Consider the following 19,388-nt stretch of genomic DNA (forward strand, 5'->3'; position numbering starts at 1 on the left):
GAGCCTTTATGAGGGACAGTGAGATTTTTGGAATGTGAAGTACATGGGACCAGGTAGTAGAGGACCTTTTATGCCATCTTGAGGACTTCCTTCAATAGATCATGGACTGGTGTTGAAGATTTATATTTTGGAAGGTTGTATTTTAGTTTCTGTTTTCCTACGGATAATAGTAATGCTCTATTCGTTAGGACAGATGAACTGCTGTAACAATCCTAACATCTCAGTGACTTCAAACAGTAGGATTTTGTCTGTTTTCATCATTACTTCAATATGGCAAGAAGTCTCCCAGGGACTCACACTTGCTTATCTTGTAACAAAGCCAGCTTTGAATCCTCAAACTTGCCCTGGAAGGGGAGGAGCTAGAGTGCTAAATCCTGCAGGGGTTTATAGGCAGGCCTGAAAGGCACACATCACTTTTCCCCATTTCCATTGGCCAGAAGCTTCTCAGCCATATGACCCCAAGCCATATGGGAGATGGGGAAATGTAGTCATTGGGTGTGTCCAGGAGGAGAACCAAAATGATCTGCTGAACACAAAACATTGTCTTTACCACAAATGGACAATCTGAATGAAATGAATGAATGAAAAAAACTCACGAGAAAATAAAGATCATCCATAATTCCATCACCCAGAAATAATCATAATAAGAAATTGAGTGTGTTTTTAAAACTGTATTATCTTACTACAATAGCAGCATACTCTTGACAGATTTGGAAAATATATAGAAACACAGGGAAAACAGAAATTATTCCCCCTACCAAGAGCTCACTGGATTTTTCGTTTTTGTTGTTATTTTGGTCTATGCACTTGACTTCTGTGTCTTTACTGTTTTACAGTCTTTTCCTCCACTTAATATAAGCACTTTACAGATCGTTGAAAATTCTACATTTTAAAGGCTGCATTATATTTATCGTGGATGTGCTGTAATCTAATAAGTTCTCTCTTGTTGGACGTTTCAGTAATGTATGACATTTTTGCTATTAAAAATGCTGAGATGTATCCCTTATATAGAGTCAGTTGAATAGGGGTGCCCCTCTCACCCAAGCTTGGTCAGTCAGATGGTGCCCAGGAGTTTTGGAACTCCAACTGAGATTCTGGGTTATAGCCTTTGAACTCACGTGCCATGCCTGAGACTGCAGTCTTGGTGTGGGCATGGGCTTGGGAAAATCAGAAGGCAAAGGAAGTGAGTGAGAAGATGACATCATCAGGCAGGCACAGAGGACTGCCTGGTTTCCTGGTGGCTTAGGCGAGACTCAGCTGTACATGCGTCCCTGCCCTTGAGTTCTGTGCGGCACTCCATCTTGTGTATGTGTGTATTTACCTAAGATTGCTCTAATCCAGCTCCTTTCCAGGAACATTGTATCCCTATTGCATGGTTGAAAGAAGAGCACACAAGTCAGAAGATTAAAATCTTTGCAAGTTGTTAGGACTCTGATCGTGATCATTCATCGGTGACAGCAGTAAGACCCTGGCTCAAAAGGTGGAAGAAAATGAAACAATAAACGTGAGAGTGCTTTGTACAGGTCTGTTCAGTTGTTGGCAGTTATGCTTTTTGTGAACCATGATCTTATTTTTTAGTGCATATTTTTAAAATTTCTGCTTTTCCTGTATGCATTTTAGATTCTCAACACACATGTTAATAAGTGGGATGCAAAACCAAAACAAAACACAGTGTTCTAAATGGTATTTATCTCAAATAGCACAAGTGGGGTGTAGAATATAAAGAAACTTAAAGGCAGTTTAATAATGCTGTTAACGAAAAGCAAATGGATTATGGGGAGGAACAGGTCCAGATTCCACGTTTGAATGCGGTTATGTCATACTGGCTGAATCTATAACATTCCTCGAAGGGCACATTTAATAGTTTACTAGACACCCCCTCTCCACCTAGCGAAGAGTTTGTTGCCCAGAATTATGTAAATCCTACTCTGATGGACAACAATCTTTGCACATTTAACTCTTTGAGACTCAGTAAGGGCTTCATATGTATCTTTATAAAAAGGACACAGGACATGTCCTTTTTTTATAAGGACATGTTGTTGAATGTCTCGTCCAAAGTCAATGTTAGCTTTCCTCTCTCTGGGTCTTTCTCATTCATGTATTACATGAGGAAGAAGCATGGTTTAGTCTCAGCTCTCTCACTATTTATCACTGTTAGGCTTTTATCTTATTGAGAAAATATTAATCACAATTTAAGATTTAAAAATATATATATATACTGTAGCCTTTATTCAGTGTGGACTCTTAATCCTTCTAGCCTTCTATTGCAGATTGGTCCTGAGAAGCAGATGGGTGGGAGTGGGCTCTTGGGAGCTCAGAACCCATTTCTAAGTGGCATAAAACAAGAGCGTCCTAACTCTCTCGTGTATATTTGTAAATAATTTGATGGGATTTCTATATTCAGTTTTAAGCTTATATTTGTGTTCACATTTTTATTGTAGAAGTCATATAATATAGAAATGTTGATGGGAAAAAGTGCCCCCTTTTTTCTGCCATGCTCTTCTCCAGTCCCATTCCCACCACTGTTAACAGTTCAATGTGTAGGGTAATTTTTAGATGACCTTATTCTTGCCCTAGTCAGTAAGAAGATGAAAACACCTTCCTCTGGTCAGATGATGATGAGGTCTTACGTGTGTTCAACTGGGAGTGTGTTCAAGAAGCCCAAGCCAGAAACCCCATCCTCTCCCCAGTCACCAAGTCCTCCACCTTCCAGCTCTTCTGCAAACATGGCTTAACATCTCTTCAAAACACAAATTTGATGTTTTCTTTATAACACCCACGGCTTTAAAACACTCTCACAGCTTTCCCTGGCTCTTAGGATAAAGAGCAAATTACTTAATGCTGCATAATACAGCCCTAACCCACCTCTGCAGCCTCATCCTAACCATACTCCCCTTTGCTCTTTGCAGCCTGTCACACTGGCTGCCTTCATATAAGCTGCTGGCCCTGCCTAAAATAATTTTCTCCCTGCACCCCTTCCTCCCCACAAACAAAACATTTAGTTAATTCCTACTCATCCTTTATATCTCGGATTAAAAACTTTCTCAGAAAAAGCCACTATACCTCTTTAATTCCAATAACTTCCATGTTATTTTATTATGTCTCCCCGAAACCTTCCATTAGAGACTATTAGCAAAGCTTACCACTGTGTCCTCTCTAGTTGGTGTGTAATAGGTCTTAACATTAAATGAAGGAATAAACTAAATTCTTGGTCAACTAGCTAGAAAAAAAAAGTTTAACATCAACTTTATTAAAACCAAATTATTTTTGGCAGACAATCTTCTTCATTTGAATGGACAATTCAATTAACATTTATTGAATGAATGAGCTACATTTTGTGGATCAACTAATTCAGCTGGTGAGGGTTTTACTTGGAGGCTGTTTCATCCTGGCAGGCTCATTGTGCAAAGACATAGCCTTATTCTAAGTAAAATGTTCTGTGAGAGTCATATTAAAGTTTTTGCGTGACAGAAGTGGATGACTGATATATATCCCCTAATGTTTCAAACCAAACTTACGTCTTTGTCCATACTATGTCATTCCACTGAATTTGGGATCAGATGCTCTTCCACATTCAAAAGGATACCAACATTCTTTAGAGTCCCAGTGATTACCAAAAGGGGGTGATACTAACTTTAGAGACGTAGGAGGACTATTTGGTTGTCACAAGGATTGGGGACGCTATTTGTATTTCCTAGGTGAAGCCAAGGATGCTAAATGTCTTAAAAGCTGGGAGTCCTGCACAACAAAGTATTGCCCTGCCTAATTTGTCAATTATACCGCCGCTGGGAAGCATGGAAGGAGTCGCAGAAGAGGTTCCTGAATGCCAGAGATAAAGTTATCCATTAACACCTGACTAAATAGACCCATGCATGGTTTTCTATTTGGGCATGAATATGGCAGCTTCTTAGAACATTTCTTATAACAAACATATAATTAACCAAATACAAGTTTAGTAGCTGAACCCCACATATCTGGTTTTAACCAACTCCAGAGAACATGACACTTTAGTTAACCCTTAATTATCTGATACCCAACTCCTGTCACAAACCCAGCTGAGGCATCCAGGAAGGTAAGCTTATGAAATCTGAGAAGCAGTTATTTCTCAGGAATGAGTCTCTAGATTCTATCCTTGCAGCCAGTTGTCAGTCTAGAAAGCTACCTTGAATGCCTCCTTAACTCCCCACAGAAATGCCTTCATAGAACCATAACGATATTCTCTTGACTTTTGTTGAGGATCGATAGAAATAAAAATGAGCCAAAAATGTCTCTTCAACTTTTATAAAGGTTTTATTGAAAAAAACTGTAATATTTTTAATCTAAATATTCTTTAATGTTAGGAAAAAATTTTTCTCATACTTGCTGATATTAGATAATAGGGCTAAATTAATTATTTATTTCCCTTTTGCCTTGATTGCTGGGAAACTCAGAGCTCCCATTGTGCTCAATTAGATTAATTGCTTTTAGCCTAGGTTCTCCTGTAGTATATAACCCTTTCAGTAGTTGGCTCATGTTCTGTTGTGTATTTTATTTTTTATTTTCTATTTTTTTAACATCTTTATTGGAGTATAGTTGCTTTACCTGTTGTGTATTTTAGATCAAATTTCCATGCAATAAAATGTACATGTGTTTAATACAGTGAATTTTGACAATTTTGTATGTCTGGCTTAACAATCATCAGAGCAACTTCATTACCCCAGAGAGTTCGCTTGTACCCCTTTCCAGTCAATTTTTCCTCCATCTGCTGCAACTACTTTCTGATTTCTATGACCATAGATTAGTTTTTGGCTGTTCTTGAACTTTACTTGAATCAGAATTCGTAATCTTTCAGTCTGGCTTTTTTCACTCAACATAACGTTTATGATATCCACATTGTTGCATGAATCAGTACTTCTTTTTAATTGCTGAGTAGTATTTTACTTTTAAAAATATACTGTAATTTGTTTATTTCTCCTGTATATGGATATTTTTGTTGTTTCCAGTACGCACTATTATGGATAAAGTTGGTATGAATATTCATATACAGTTCTTTGTGAATAGCTCATGTTTTAAAATCTTTGTTTAATGATTTCATTATGAAAGTATCTTTATTGTAAACCTCACATCTGGATGGGGGGGCAGGAGTGAAAATATTAGCAGTGCCAGTATGATTAGATTTACAGTCATAACTTAAACATTAAAAACAACTTATAAGTTTTAGTTTCCCATTGTTTTAAAATTGAAGGCCAAGCCAAATATGTAACTTATCCCTTCAGATAAACTTCTGAAGTTTGAATAACTTCTCTTTTAAATTCACCTTAAGCTATAGGTTGCTATCTTTTCACATCTTCATTTTACTTGTCCAATAGGCATACCAGACTTAACATATTCAAAGCCAAACTTAATCCCCCACCCCTGCCAAAAAAAACACACCAAAATCTAGCCCTTCCATATTCTCACCTCAATTCTCTTCCCAGTTGCTCAGGCTAAAAATGTGGCGTCATCTTTGATTCCTCTCTTTTTCATAAACCTCGCACCTAAGTCGATTAGCAAACCTGGTGTGCTCTACCTTCAAAATACAGATAATCAGGAATTCATCCACTTGTCACTCTCTACTGCTAACATACTAGTCAAAGCAACTGTCATCTCTTATTTGGATTAGTGAAATTTCAAGCCTCCTAACCAGCCTTCCTGCTTCTATTACTTGTCCCTAGAGCCTGTCCTAAACAGAGCAGCTAGAGTGGTCCTTTCTCCATCTCAGTTACGTCAGTCACTCCTCTGCTCCAATCCCAACATTTTCATTCAGAATAAAAGCCAAAGTTCTTATGATGCTCTACAAGGCCATAAGTAATCTGGCCTCCCAGGACCTTTCCTTACATCACCTACCTCTCCCCTTTCTCGTTCCTCTCCAGTCTCATGGCTGCCTCACTTTCCTTTGAACTCCCAAGAGCAATCCTGCCTCAGAGCTTTTACACTGGCTGTTTCTGGGCCAGGAATTCCACTCCTCCCACCTCCAGCCCCTACCTATAGCCCAAGGCTCACTGCCTTACTTTATCCATGTCTCTACTGAGCTGTCACTTCATTAGATAGGTCTTGCCTGATCACCTTTTCTAAAGAGAATCCCACCTCCACCCTCAATGCCAGCAATGTCTATTTGTATTGTATTCTTAGCCTGACCCAGGCCAGACCACAAAGACTGCTTCAAGTTTGAGGATGGGCAAAAATGATGACAAGAGCTTGACCGAAGATTCCTGAAACAGCTAATAAGCGATGCAAAGAATAACAAAGTGACTGGGGACAATTTCCCACAGCCTCTCTCATTTTCTCATGGAGGCTCCTCTGGGATTTGGTGGTCTCCACAGCCCACTTGGAGTGAGAGGTCCACCAGGGAGAGAAGCACAGAACTGTGGGCTTTGCCTCACCCACCTCCTTTCACCCCCCAGCCATTCAACAACCAGAAGCAACCTATACTACCTTATTCTGCTGCGAAGTGAGACAGATCATCAAGGCTTTGTGCCTGGGTGTCCTTGTGGCTTTGACAGTCTTGCCTTATCTATGCCTGCACTCCAGTAGGATCTAAGAGTTTTCTAGCCTGCCCTGTTAGGAGCCATGAATTACCACAATGCCTTACTTTCTCCATGATTCTTATTATCACCCAACCTGTTATATATTTATTCTGTGCCTATTTGTTGCTTGTCTCCCCAAGTAAACGTAAGTTCATGGGAACAGAGATTTGACTCTTTGTTCACGCTGTATGCCCTCCCCAGTACCTAGAATAGCACCTGACACATAATAAATATTTACTGAATGAATTTTGTTCAATGTATTTAACGTGGTTCTATGTAGTCTCCTAAATAATTGGCATCACTGTATACACTTCAGTGGCTGTTGATATCAAACAAAACCTCTCTTGGCTTTTTTCTTTCCTTTGAGTTTCAGAATGTTACTTAGGGGTTGGAATGGCCATGGGAATGTAAGTTGCATACACCTCACACTTGGCACTGGTTTTGCTGCCATGTTAGGAAAGAGAGCTGGGCACTGGGTCTTCAGTAGCCAGAGTATAAGAAAATTTATTTTCTTATTTAATATCTAAAGTTCAAATTACCTCTAATCTGGGGACTTCTTGAACATGATCATGCTGATTCACACTGGAGAATAAAAGATGGCAAAGAATGTATTGAGATGCAGACTGATTCACAAGTAAAAGGCCTCTTGGAAGCAACATTCTGAGAAAGGTCCCGCTTGCTCAAAAATCTGAAGGTTTTGGGGTCCGAATGAGTGTGAATGGTACGGAGACTCAAGCTAGAAACTCTAGCTTCTCATTGATTCAGTCCAACAAATAATTCTAGTATATCAGATACTCCCTTCAAATATGTAATCCTGACTGTGATCTATTTTTTTTAAGTCAACAACGTCTCTATAGTAAAATATTTTCTACTAGATGACCCAGAAAATCCAACTCCCTGGTGGTCAGTAAGTAGCATTCATTGAGCACCCATGTGTGTAGATTACAGCACTAAACTCTGACCTAAGGGAGTCTGCAATTTCTATCTGCCTGTGGGTATTGGTTGAAAGGAAAATAATAAGCTTGCCTCTCTTTCCCTGTAAGTCTCATTGCTTCCAGTGGAAGAAAAGATGTTGACTAATACAACTGTTTTATAGATCATCTCTTTTTGTAATACAGAAACAGCTAAAATTTCTTTTGCAGATTTTGATACAGTATTTGATATTGACCTAATACCAGTTTGATATTACATCAGCTCATTTTGGAACCAAGGGTGGATCTCATGCCTGGGAGGGTAGTGAATCTTGTATATCTGACTCATCTTCCCCAAATACTCAAAGGCCATGGTCAGGAAGATGGTTACTACGGCTCTTGTAAGAAAAGGGCATTCCACACCAAATTCTGGTCAGAAATAATAAACATGGAAAACGGAATAATGAGCTTTTTAAGAAGCCACGTATAGGGACTTCCCTGGTGGTCCAGTGGTTAAGAATCCGCCTTCCAATGCGCGGGACATGGGTTTGATCCCTGGTTGGGGAACTAGGATCCCACATGCCGTGGAGCAACTAAGCCCGTGGGCCACAACTACTGAGCCCGTGTGCTTTAGAGCCCTGCGCCACAACTAGAGAGAGGCCTGTAGGCCGCAACGAAAGATCCCATGTGCCGCAGCTTAACACCCCATGCAGCCAAATAAATAAATAAATATTTAAAAAAAAGAAGAAGCCATGACACATAAAAACTGAATGTTCAAAGTCAAATATTCATGTAGCTCCTGTGAAGGGCTTTGCTAAATCAAACAAGTCTGGAATAGATTAACTCTAGGCAGAGGGGTTTGGCCAAGGATGAGGAGGCCCATCTCCAGTTGATCACAGAGCCACACAAACAAGGCAGGTAAGGAGAATTCTTTTTTTAAATATTTATTTATTATTTTATTTATTTATTTTGGCTGTGCCGGGTCTTAGTTGAGGCATGCAGGATCTTTGTTGCGGCATGCAGACTTCTTAGTTGCAGCATGCATGCGGGATCTAGTTCCCTGACCAGGGATCAAACCCAGGTCCCCTGCACTGGGAGCGTGGAGTCTTACCCACTGGGCCCAGTAAGGAGAATTTAAACCAGCACAGAAAAGTCACAGATAGAAAGAGTTCAAACCAGAAAAACCCTAAACAACACAACAAAACATACAAACAAAAAAACCCACAAGTTAATTGGCAGAAACGTACTTATTTCAACTTTGATGACTGTCAATGCAGTTCACTTAGAACGATGAACTTCAGACCAGGTACGACCCCTTGACTAGTTATTTCACAAAGAATCAATCCTTAGAAGATGGAAGGTCCTTTCTTCTGTAAGTCATGCCTTACCCAGAAGTCACAGGCTTCTTGGAATGCCTGTTAAAAATCCAAGATCTCCTGTAAATGACTTTGAAACACAATTTTCAATATTATTGACCCACCCAGCCATTGCTAGATGTACAGATTGTATGGTCACATGCTGTGTGACTGGAACAGAGGACCAGGAGGAGAGAGCAGGAACAGAAGAGACACTTTTGCTGTTGACCACTACTTTTTGTCTTTAAAGATCACATACGTCTTTGACTTTTAATTATGGAAAATTTCTAATACAGACACAAAAGTAGAAACAATAGTATAATAAATTCTCATGAGCTCATCACTCAGCTTTACCTGTTAGCAATATTTTCTTTTCCATTTCATCCATCTCTCCCTTATTTTATTTTTATTTCTGTAGGAGTATTTTGGCAACTCTCAAACATTATATCATTTCACCCATAAATACTATATCTCTTTTCTTATTTTAGCAAAAATCACAATACAGTTATCCCCATCCTCAACGAAATTAACATTAAATATTTTTATCATCTAATATATATCTAGATCTATGTTCATATTTCCTCAGTTGGCTTAAAAATGGCTTTTGATAGTTGGTTTGTTTGAATTGGGATTCAAGGAAGGTCCACACTTTGCATTTGATTGCTATATCCTTTAAATCTATTTATTTATTTATTTTAACATCTTTATTGGAGTATAATTGCTTTACAATGGTGTGTTATAAATCTGTTTTACTCAATGAGTTCATCTCCCCTTCTCTACCCTCCTGACGTTCATTGATTGAAAATTTGGGTGAAGTGTCCTGTAGTATCTCCTAAATTCTGGATTTTTCTGATTGCGTTTCCATGGTGTCATTTAAAATTTCCCCATATCCCCTATATTTTTTGTAAACTGAGTTAGATCTGGAGAAAGAATTAAATTCAGGTTACTTACTTATTTTGGCAAGAATACTTCATTAACTGTGCTGTAATCTTCCTATTGCATCATGTTAGTAGGAAGTGATAGCTTGATCGATGGGTTAAAGTACGTTTCTATAATTTTATTTAAAACTCTTAATTATAATATACTACATTCACTGTGGAAAAACTAGAAAATGCAGATAGCAATAAATAAGGAAATAAAAAGCAAGCATATTCCCACAATTCAAAAAAGACTACCATTTACATTTGGTATATGTCTTTCCAGGTTTTTTCTGTTTTGATTGGTTAATCTTGAAACTTTCTCCTTTCTCTCCCTTATTAGACTTATGCTGCCCTTTTAAATATCATCCAGTAAATCCTTCAGTTAATGAATATTTGGGGGTGCCTATTATTATTATCATTATTATTAATGATACTAGAAAGAAGAAAGGATGGGAGGAAGAGTGCAGTTTGAGCACCTGTATGTAGCAGTGCTTTTACATTATTTTTTACTTATCTTCACATGACCTTCTCAGAGAGGAATTATAGTCCCATTTTATAAAAGAGGAAATTGACACTCAGGCCTCCTGGAGTCTTTAACTCTGAGTCCAGAGTCCTGAAGACTTCTGATTCAAATCCAAAGTCCTAACATTCATTTCCTTCCTGAATTTTGTGATACTGATAACAAACAGGACCATTCTATCTAGTCAGTTAAAAATGTACTTGATGGGCATGAAAAAACGTAATCGTTGCTTAAAATGCTTGAGAGATTTTATTTGATCTTTAATTTAGCAAGGCAAACTCATTTAGGCATGAAAACAAAGTGCAGAAAGTTCTCTATTTTTCAGAGATTAAAAAAAAGTTTTGCATGTTTTCAATGTTCTACTTCATCTTTACTGTTTATATCTTTTCTTGTGGTAGTGATAGTTAAGAGTCTTTAACTTAAAGTAGGTAAAAGAATGGAAAAGTGGATAAAAATCTATGATGGAGGAGATTGGGTTTGGTGCTATCTATAAATCCTGAGTCATACCAATTCTTACATGAGTTAATTCAAAGAAGCACAGAATTTTAGAACTGGAGGGTATTTTAAAGCTCATGTTCTGGAACATTCTTAATATATAACAAAGAGACTAAAACCCCAGTGGGTTCAGTGATTTTCCTCAGGTCACTCAACTGCTTTGATGTCAAGACATGACTTGAACTCAACATCTTTGACTTTCAGTTGTATGTCGCCACTGTGTGAGTTTAACGCATTTTGAGAATTTTTCCCTCTATGAACAGAAGGAAATGCTTAAACAATCTTTTCATTACACTTAGGGAGGGCACTGGGGTTACCGGATTCAGAAGCATGTCCTACAGTTGTAAAACATGTGTCAAGAATGTTTTCCTACTATTGTGAAAGCTGAGGGCCAAAGGATACAAAGAGGGACTTCAGACAGGGAGAGAAAACATATTTAAATAAGGCTACAATTATATTTTTTCTAATTTCTTTAATCCTCTGCAGGAAAAGTTTAAATAAATGTGCCTTTTAGAACCACTTTAATTCCAAAATAAAAGTAGAAGAATATAAGCTGGTTTGTAATATTATATACCATACTTTTAAAAATAGAAATACTTGAATATAGAAAAGTACAAAAATGTAAAACTCACTAGGGAAAATTGAAGCAAAATCTTTTACTATGCTAGACTTTAAAATGCAAACATGAAAGTTAAAAATAAAAGACAGGAAACAGCTAATTGTTCACTCAGTAACAAGCTCTTGGGACAATGGTTTGAAGCAGCTAGATGATGTGTTTCATATCCAGTTTCCTACCATTTTGTATAAACATTGCCTCTCTGTTTCCTTCATGGATAAATTTAACCTAAAAATCAGTCTCAGTGTCTCCAGTGCTGTCCTGTTTGTAGGGCAATAATCAGTCCACAGGTTTTTGACACTTTGTGGCTCACAGGATATCCTTCAGCAGACGTGCATTACTTACCCATTTTCTAATGATATTTCTGGACTGTGAACAGGGACTGATGGTGCCATGTAGTATATGGCTATGTATTCTGGCTTCTAAGCAACTGGAATGCGAGGAACTATTTAGTTCCACTGCATTTGACAGAAGGGAACAGATTTGCTAGATGAGGTTGAAAACAAGCATGTCATAGTAGGCTGAGAATAAATTGGCATAAATGTAGTATCCTTCCTATATGTGTACCTAGTAGTAAAGAATAATATCAAATACCAACTTTCAACCCAAAGAAATATTTTTAAAAATACATAGTGGGGGAGAAGGAACACTGATGTACCTAACAACTAACTTCAGCAATTATCAGCTCATAGCTAATCTATTTTGCCCCCATCTATTCCCCTGCCCTGACTATATTAAAGCAAATTCTAGACATCAAATTATTTTATCCATAAATATTTTAGTACTTATCTCTACATGACAGGGACTCTTTTTTTTAAAAAGGCAAACACAAAACTATATCTCACCTAAAAATTGGACAATAAAAATTTAATTCATTAAACATACAGTTACTATTGAAATTTCTTGACTGTGTAGCTTGTGGAATCTTAGTTCTCCGACCAGGGATCGAACCCAGGGCCCCAGCAGTAAAAGCACAGAGTCCTAACCACTGGACCACCAGGGAATTCCCCTTCCTTTGTTTTCTTTTAACTTTGTATGTATGAATCAGTTTCCAAGTAAGATCCATAAATTGCAATTGGCCATTTCCTAAATATTTTTTAAATTAAAATTAAAAAAAATTTAATTGTGGTAAAATACACATAACGTAAAATTTACCATCTTAGCCAATTTTAAGTGTTCATTTCTGTAGTGTAGTACATTCACATCGTCATGCCACCATCGCCACCATCCATCTCCAGAACTCTTTTCATCTTGCAAAACTGAAACTCTATGTCCCTTAAACAACCACTCCCCACTCCCCCATTCCCTAGCCCCTTGGCAACCACCATTCTACTTTCTGTCTCTATGAATTTGACTACTCTAGAGGCCTCAGATAAGTGCAATCATACAGTATTTGTTTTTTTGTGACTGGCTTACTGCACTTAGCATAATGGTCTCATGGTTCCTCCACGTTGTAGTATTCAGAATTTCATTCCTTTTTAAGGCTGAATACCATTCTATTGTATGTATATACCACATTTTGTTTATTCATCTGTTGATGAACACTTGGGTTGCTTCCACCTCTTGGCTATTGAGTAAAGCTTCTATGAACATGGGTGTACAAATATCTTCGAGACCCTGCTTTAAATTCTTTTGGATATACACCCAGAGGCACAATTACTGGATCTTATTGGAATTCTATTTTTTTTTCTTTTCAGGGACCATCATTTTCCTTAGTGGGTGCACCCTTTTACATTCCAGAAATAGTGCACAAGTGTTCCAAGTTCTCTACATCCTTGCCAAGTCTTGTTATTTTCTGATTTTGGGGGCCTTTCTTGTTTTTGTTTTTTTTAAACAGTATCCATCCTAATGGTTGTGAAGTGGTATACCATTGTGGTTTTGATTTGTATTTCCATAATGATTAATGATGAGCATCTTTTCATTTGCTTGTTGGCCTTTTGTACATCTTTGGAGAAATGTCTATTCAAGTCCTTTGCCCATTTTTCAAACAGTTTGGTTTTTGTTGTTAAGTTGTAGGAGTTCTTTATATATTCTGAATATTAACCCCTTATCAGATACATGATTTGCAAATATTTTTTCCCATTCCATAGGCTAAATTTTCAATCTAATTGTGTCTTCTGGTGTGTAGAAATTTTAAATTTTGATGTATTCCAATTTATCATAATTTTCACTTGTGTTGCCTTTGTTTTTGGTGTCATATCCAACAAACCATTGACAAATCCAGTGTCATGAAGCTTTTCCCCTATGTTTTCATCAAAGAGTTTTTATAGTTTAAGATCTTACATTTAGGTCTTTGATCCATTTTTAGTTAATTTTTGTATTTGGTGTAAAGTAAGAGTCTTAAATCTCTTTTAATCTATAGATCTCTCACTTTCTTCTTTTTCTCTCTTCTGCCTACTGCTCTCATTTTCCTCCCTGCAATTTATTTGTTGGAAAAACTCCGTTGTTTGACCTGCAGACTGGGTTTTGTTGACCGCATTCTTGTGGTTTCCTCTAACAGGTTCCCCTGTTTTGCTTCACTGCATTTCCCTATAAGCTGGTAGCTGGCTCTAAAGGTGTGATTTGATTCTAGTTTTTTTGCTTTTGTTTTTGTTTTTGCAAGAATACTTCATAGGTGATATAAGCACATCAGGAGGCACATAGTTTCTGGTTGTCTTTGCTATTGTGATGTTAACCACCACTGAAAAATAATTACTAGAATCTATTCGTTCATAAAGTTTACCAAAAAAAGTGATATTTTAATTCTCTCATTCCCTTTTCACTTATTTATTGGGAAACTTCTATACAGAGAAACTTCTCATCAACTAATTAATTACCTTAGTTTAGAGGTCATATAAGAAATAAGATAAATATTTGATTCTTTCCTTTAATTTAACAATTTTCAAAATAATGAATTGCTTCCCTAGTAGCCTCCAAAAGTGAGAAATGTATTTTCTTTTTTGTTTTATTATAAGCACATCATGAACTCATGAAAAATGTTTGACGTATCTCAATTCATTTTAGTTATTAATCTTATTTGTGCTCAAGTTGCCCCATCTTTTTCAGTGGAAGCCTCCTCAATTTGACTCTTGACTCTTTTTTGAAATAGTTATATTAATCTTTGATAGCTTTCTTCCTTTCTGTAATGATAAGCTGTTCCAGGCTTTTTAAAAATATTTTCTTCTCCAGATCAAGAATCGGCCAATTTCTGAGGATCCCTGATTCCTTTTACTGAGAAATTTAGAGATGAAAACTTGGGGTATAAAACGTGCTCATTGCTACTGAATTGGCCATTACTTCTAGACCTTTTCAATGGACTTATAGTGTGTGTGTATATATATGTATGTTTATGTATACATAATATAAAATACAATATATTACATATATATAGTATAAAAGATAACAAAACATTATTAATTCATCCTGATACTGCCAATACAGGAAAAGCTTTAACTGATCTTACATCTGTAGTCCTTTCTCTCATACTTCACTTTATTCTCATAATACACACACACAAGCCTCAACATCACAATAGAAACATTACCATCAGTAATAAGATTATTTAGGACTTCCCTGGTGGTCCAGCGGTTAAGATTCTGCACTCCCAGTGCAGGGGGACTGGGTTCGATCCCTGGTCATGGAACTAGATCCCACATGCTGCAACTAAAGATCCCACATGCTGCAACTAAGACCTGGTGCAGCCAAGTAAATAAAAATAAAATAAATAAAAATATTTTAAAAATTATTAAAAGAATAATAAGGTTATTTAAAACAGTTTATAAAATATTTTCTTCGTTCCCTTGTCCTTAAAGTATATCTCACTAAGAATGTACAAGTAGATTGCTATACATATCTAACTTAAATAACACCTTTGTTGAGATATATGGATAATTCATACGTCATACAATTCACACATTTCAAGTGTAAAATTCAGTGGTTTTTGGCATATTCACAGAGTTGTGCAACCATTGCCACAATCCATTTTAGAACATTTTCATTATGCCAGAAAGAAACCCTGTACACATTAGCAGTCAGTCCTCATTTTCCCCCAACTGCCCTCCCAGCCCTAGGCAAACACTAACCTACTTTCCATCTTTGGGAATTTGTCTAATCTGGATATTTTACATAAAAGGAATCATATGTGATGTTTTGTGTCTGGCTTCTTTCACTTAGCATAATGTTTTCAAAGTTCATCCATGTTGTAGTGTATATTAGTACTTCATTCCTTTTTATTACAAAATAATATTTCATTGAATGGTTATACTGGATTTCATTTGCCATTCATCAGTTGATGGACATTTGGATGGTTTCCACTTTTGCCTATTAGGAATAATGCTTCTATGAACATTTGTGTACAGTTTTTGCATGAACATATGTTTTTATTTCCCTTGGGTATATACCTAGAAGTGGAATTGATGAGACATAGAGTAACTCTATGTTTAACTTTTAAGGAACCACTAGACTGTTTTCCAAAGTGGTTGCACCATTTTACGTTCCCACCTGCATTGTATGAGTGTTCCAAATTTCTCCACACCCTCTTCAACACTTGTTATTATTTGACTTTTTGATTACAGCCATCCTAGTGATAGCTCATTATGGTTTTGACTTGTATTTCCCTCATGTCTAATGCTTGCTTTACACTTAATTTCCTCTCTTTTTCCAGTGTGTTAAAGTGGAAGTTTAAGTTTTAATTTCAGATCTTTCTTCTTTTTTAATATAGGCATTTACAGCTACAAATGTCCCTTTAATCACAGCTTTTGCTGCATCCCAGAAATTTTGGTATGTTGTGTCTTCATTTGCATTAATTTCAAAGTATTTTCTAATTTTTCTTGTGATTTCTTCTTTTACTGGTGATATAGGAGTATGCTGTTTAATTTTCAAATAATTTTTAGTATCCCAAATTTCTTTCTATATTGATTTCTATTTTCATTCAATTGTGGTTGGAGAACATACTTTGTGTGATGTCAATCATTTTAAATTTATTGAGTTTGATTTAAGGCCTAGCATATGGTCTGTTCTGGAGAATGTTCCATGTGTACTTGAGAAGAATGATATGCATTCTGTTTTTGTTGGGTAGAGTTGTTCTACAGATGTCTGGTTAAGACTAGTTGGTTTATAGAGTTCTTCAAGTCTTCTATTTTCATGCTGATTATCTAGCTATTCTATCCTTATTGAAAGGGGTGTATTAAAGTCTCCAACTATTAGTGTTGAATTGACTATTTCTCCCTTCAATTCTGTTGGGTTTTGCTTCATGCATTTCGGGGCTCTGTTGTTAGAAGCATACGTGTTTATAATCATTACATCTTCCTAATATATTGATACTTTAGTCATTACAAAATTCTTCTTTTTATCAATAGTAAATAATTTTAAAGCCTCTTTTGCCTGATACTAATATAGCCACACCGGCTTTCTTATGGTTGTTTATATATCTTTTTCCATATTTTTCCTTTCAACCTATTTGTATCTTGAATCAAAAGTGTCTTGTAGATAGTATATAGTTGAATCTTGCTTCATTTGGGAATTGGGAGAATGGGAGCTCCAATTTGTTGGCCACAGCTGCTCAGAGTGGAGTTTTCTTTTTACTGAACTAGAGAGGGGGGAAGAGGGGAATGGGTTGTGGCTCAAGTGCCATAGACTGACAGTTCTTACTGAGATGTAGTAGATCTTGAGTAAACATTTCATTTGCTGTATGACTTTAGGACAATTTACAGAGATTTTAAATGTTTTTTAAAAATAATTTTCACCATTTATGGTTGTTTCACTGGAGAGCAGGTCTGTAGAACTCCTCACCCTGCCATTCAGATCATCTCCTTATTTAAGTTTTGATTGTAAAAAATTTCAAACATATGAAAAAGAGAGAAACCAATATAATAGACCTTCATAAGCTAAATATTCATTTTAAGCTATCATGAAACATGTGGTCATGTCTTACCTTCTTTTCCTTCCTCCTTTAGATTATTTTTGAAGCAAATCTTTAATATCATATAATTTCTTCTATAAACATTGCTTTTAAAAGTCAGTTAGTCTCTTAGTCTCTCTCTCTCTTTCTCTCTCTCTCTCTCTCTCACACACACACACCCCTCCCTCCCTCATTGCTCAGCAGTCCCACCTCTGTCACATATCAAATATCCATACATGTTTGGATCTGTTTCTAGGCTCTCTATTCTGTTCCATTAGTCTTTTTTTTTTTTTTTGCGGTACACGGGCCTCTCACTGTTGTGGCCTCTCCCATTGCAGAGCACAGGCTCCGGACGCGCAGGCTCAATGGCCATGGCTCATGGGCCCAGCCGCTCCGCGGCATGTGGGATCTTCCCGGACTGGGGCATGAACCCGTGTCCCCTGCATCGGCAGGTGGACTCCCAACCACTGTGCCACCAGGGAAGCCCCCATTAGTCTTTTTATTTATTCCTGTGCCAATACCACACTGCTTAAATTATTTTAGCTTTGTAAACTTTAACACCTAGTAGATCAAGTCTTTCCACCTTTGCCTTCTTCGAAAGTGTCTGAACAAATCTTGGCCCTTTTCATTTCCATATAAATTTTATGAACAGTTTGTCATATAGCTTTGAAGATTAGGAAAATTTGGCTAAATTTTATCAAATTCAAAAACAAAAGAATGTATGGTATTATTTTAATTCTACTAAGATTTATTTTAAATAACAGATGTGTAATCTAAAAATTAAACTCATAAATATAGACTTGGTAAGTGTCTCCTACTATAGTACATGTTCTTATTTATGCTGTTTGTCCAGACAGTCATTGAAATCAGAAGGCATATAGCTGCAAGTCAATCTATGGTCTTTGTGGAAGGGAAAATTTAAAGGTCCTTTATCTTCCTCTAGCCTCTAATTAAAAATTTGCAGGCTAGGACTTCCCTCGCGGCACAGTGGTTAGGAATCCGCCTGCCAATGCAGGGGACATGGGTTCGACCCTGGTCTGGAAGGATCCCACCTGCCGCGGAGCAACTGAGCTCGTGCACCACAACTACTGAACTCACGCTCTAGAGCCCGCGAGCCACAACTACTGAGCCCACAAGCCACAACTACTGAAGCCTACGCGCCTAGAGCCCGGCTGCACAACAAGAGAAGCCGCTGCAACACAACAAAGAGTAGCCCCTGCTCGCTGCAACTAGAGAAAGCCCACGCACAGCAGTGAAGACCCAACGCACCCAAAAATAAATAAATAAATAAATTTTTTAAAATGTGCAGGCTAGACATTTGTCACAAAAAGCAATTAGAGAGAATCTTAAAATTTAGCACTGCCTTATGGGATAGCTGAATGAAGGGCCATATAAATACATAGGTATAGAAGCTGAGTCAAATATGGTGCATATTAAGGGATACTTAAAGAACCCCTGAAGGAGCCCAGAGAAGGATATTGGAAATAAGCATTCATTGCCTGTCTATTCCACCCCTCCTTCTTAGTTTTAAATCTGATTGAGCCCCTAGTAACAAGGTAACAAGTGGGATGTTAGAAAGGTGTTGATCTCTTGTCTAGATTTTGGGTTTTATCCAAATACCCACTAAATAGATCTACTTTATTTTTCAAAATGCCTGGTGTTAAGGTGCTTAATTCAGTTGAACCTAGAAGGTGGGCTGTGGAGAAGTGGAGTAGCTTTGCGTCAAGTATTGACCTCGACCTCTGAGCAGAGCATTCTGTAGTACCTATCTTTTCTGCTTCTTGGACAACAGACTGAACTTGCTACTTGCCTCTGTCTATGATACCTGCCTTCCATGCTGCCAGCTCCTATTTCTTCCTAGGACTTATGCTATCTGCCAATTCCTAGGTTTCTCCTGGGTAAAATTATGGAGAAGCTAATCATATACCTAACTAGTGTACATGCTGGAAAAATTCCATGTTGGCCCAAAGAAAGGACTTGTCCACAGGCCCCACAGTTCTGATGCAAGGTTTTCTGGCACATCTGCCAACAGCCAAACCTTATGTAGAGTCTTGAGCAGTTTGATACTCCCAGATTCCTTTATTTAGCTAACAGGTGGCCCTGGATCCTACAGCTGTGACCAAAGTCTCACAGACAATCAGCGTTTTG

The sequence above is a fragment of the Monodon monoceros genome, unplaced genomic scaffold (assembly GCF_005190385.1).
Source record: "Monodon monoceros isolate NGI ecotype Baffin Bay Population unplaced genomic scaffold, NGI_Narwhal_1 Super_Scaffold_8, whole genome shotgun sequence".
NCBI classification, from domain to species: Eukaryota; Metazoa; Chordata; class Mammalia; order Artiodactyla; family Monodontidae; genus Monodon; species Monodon monoceros.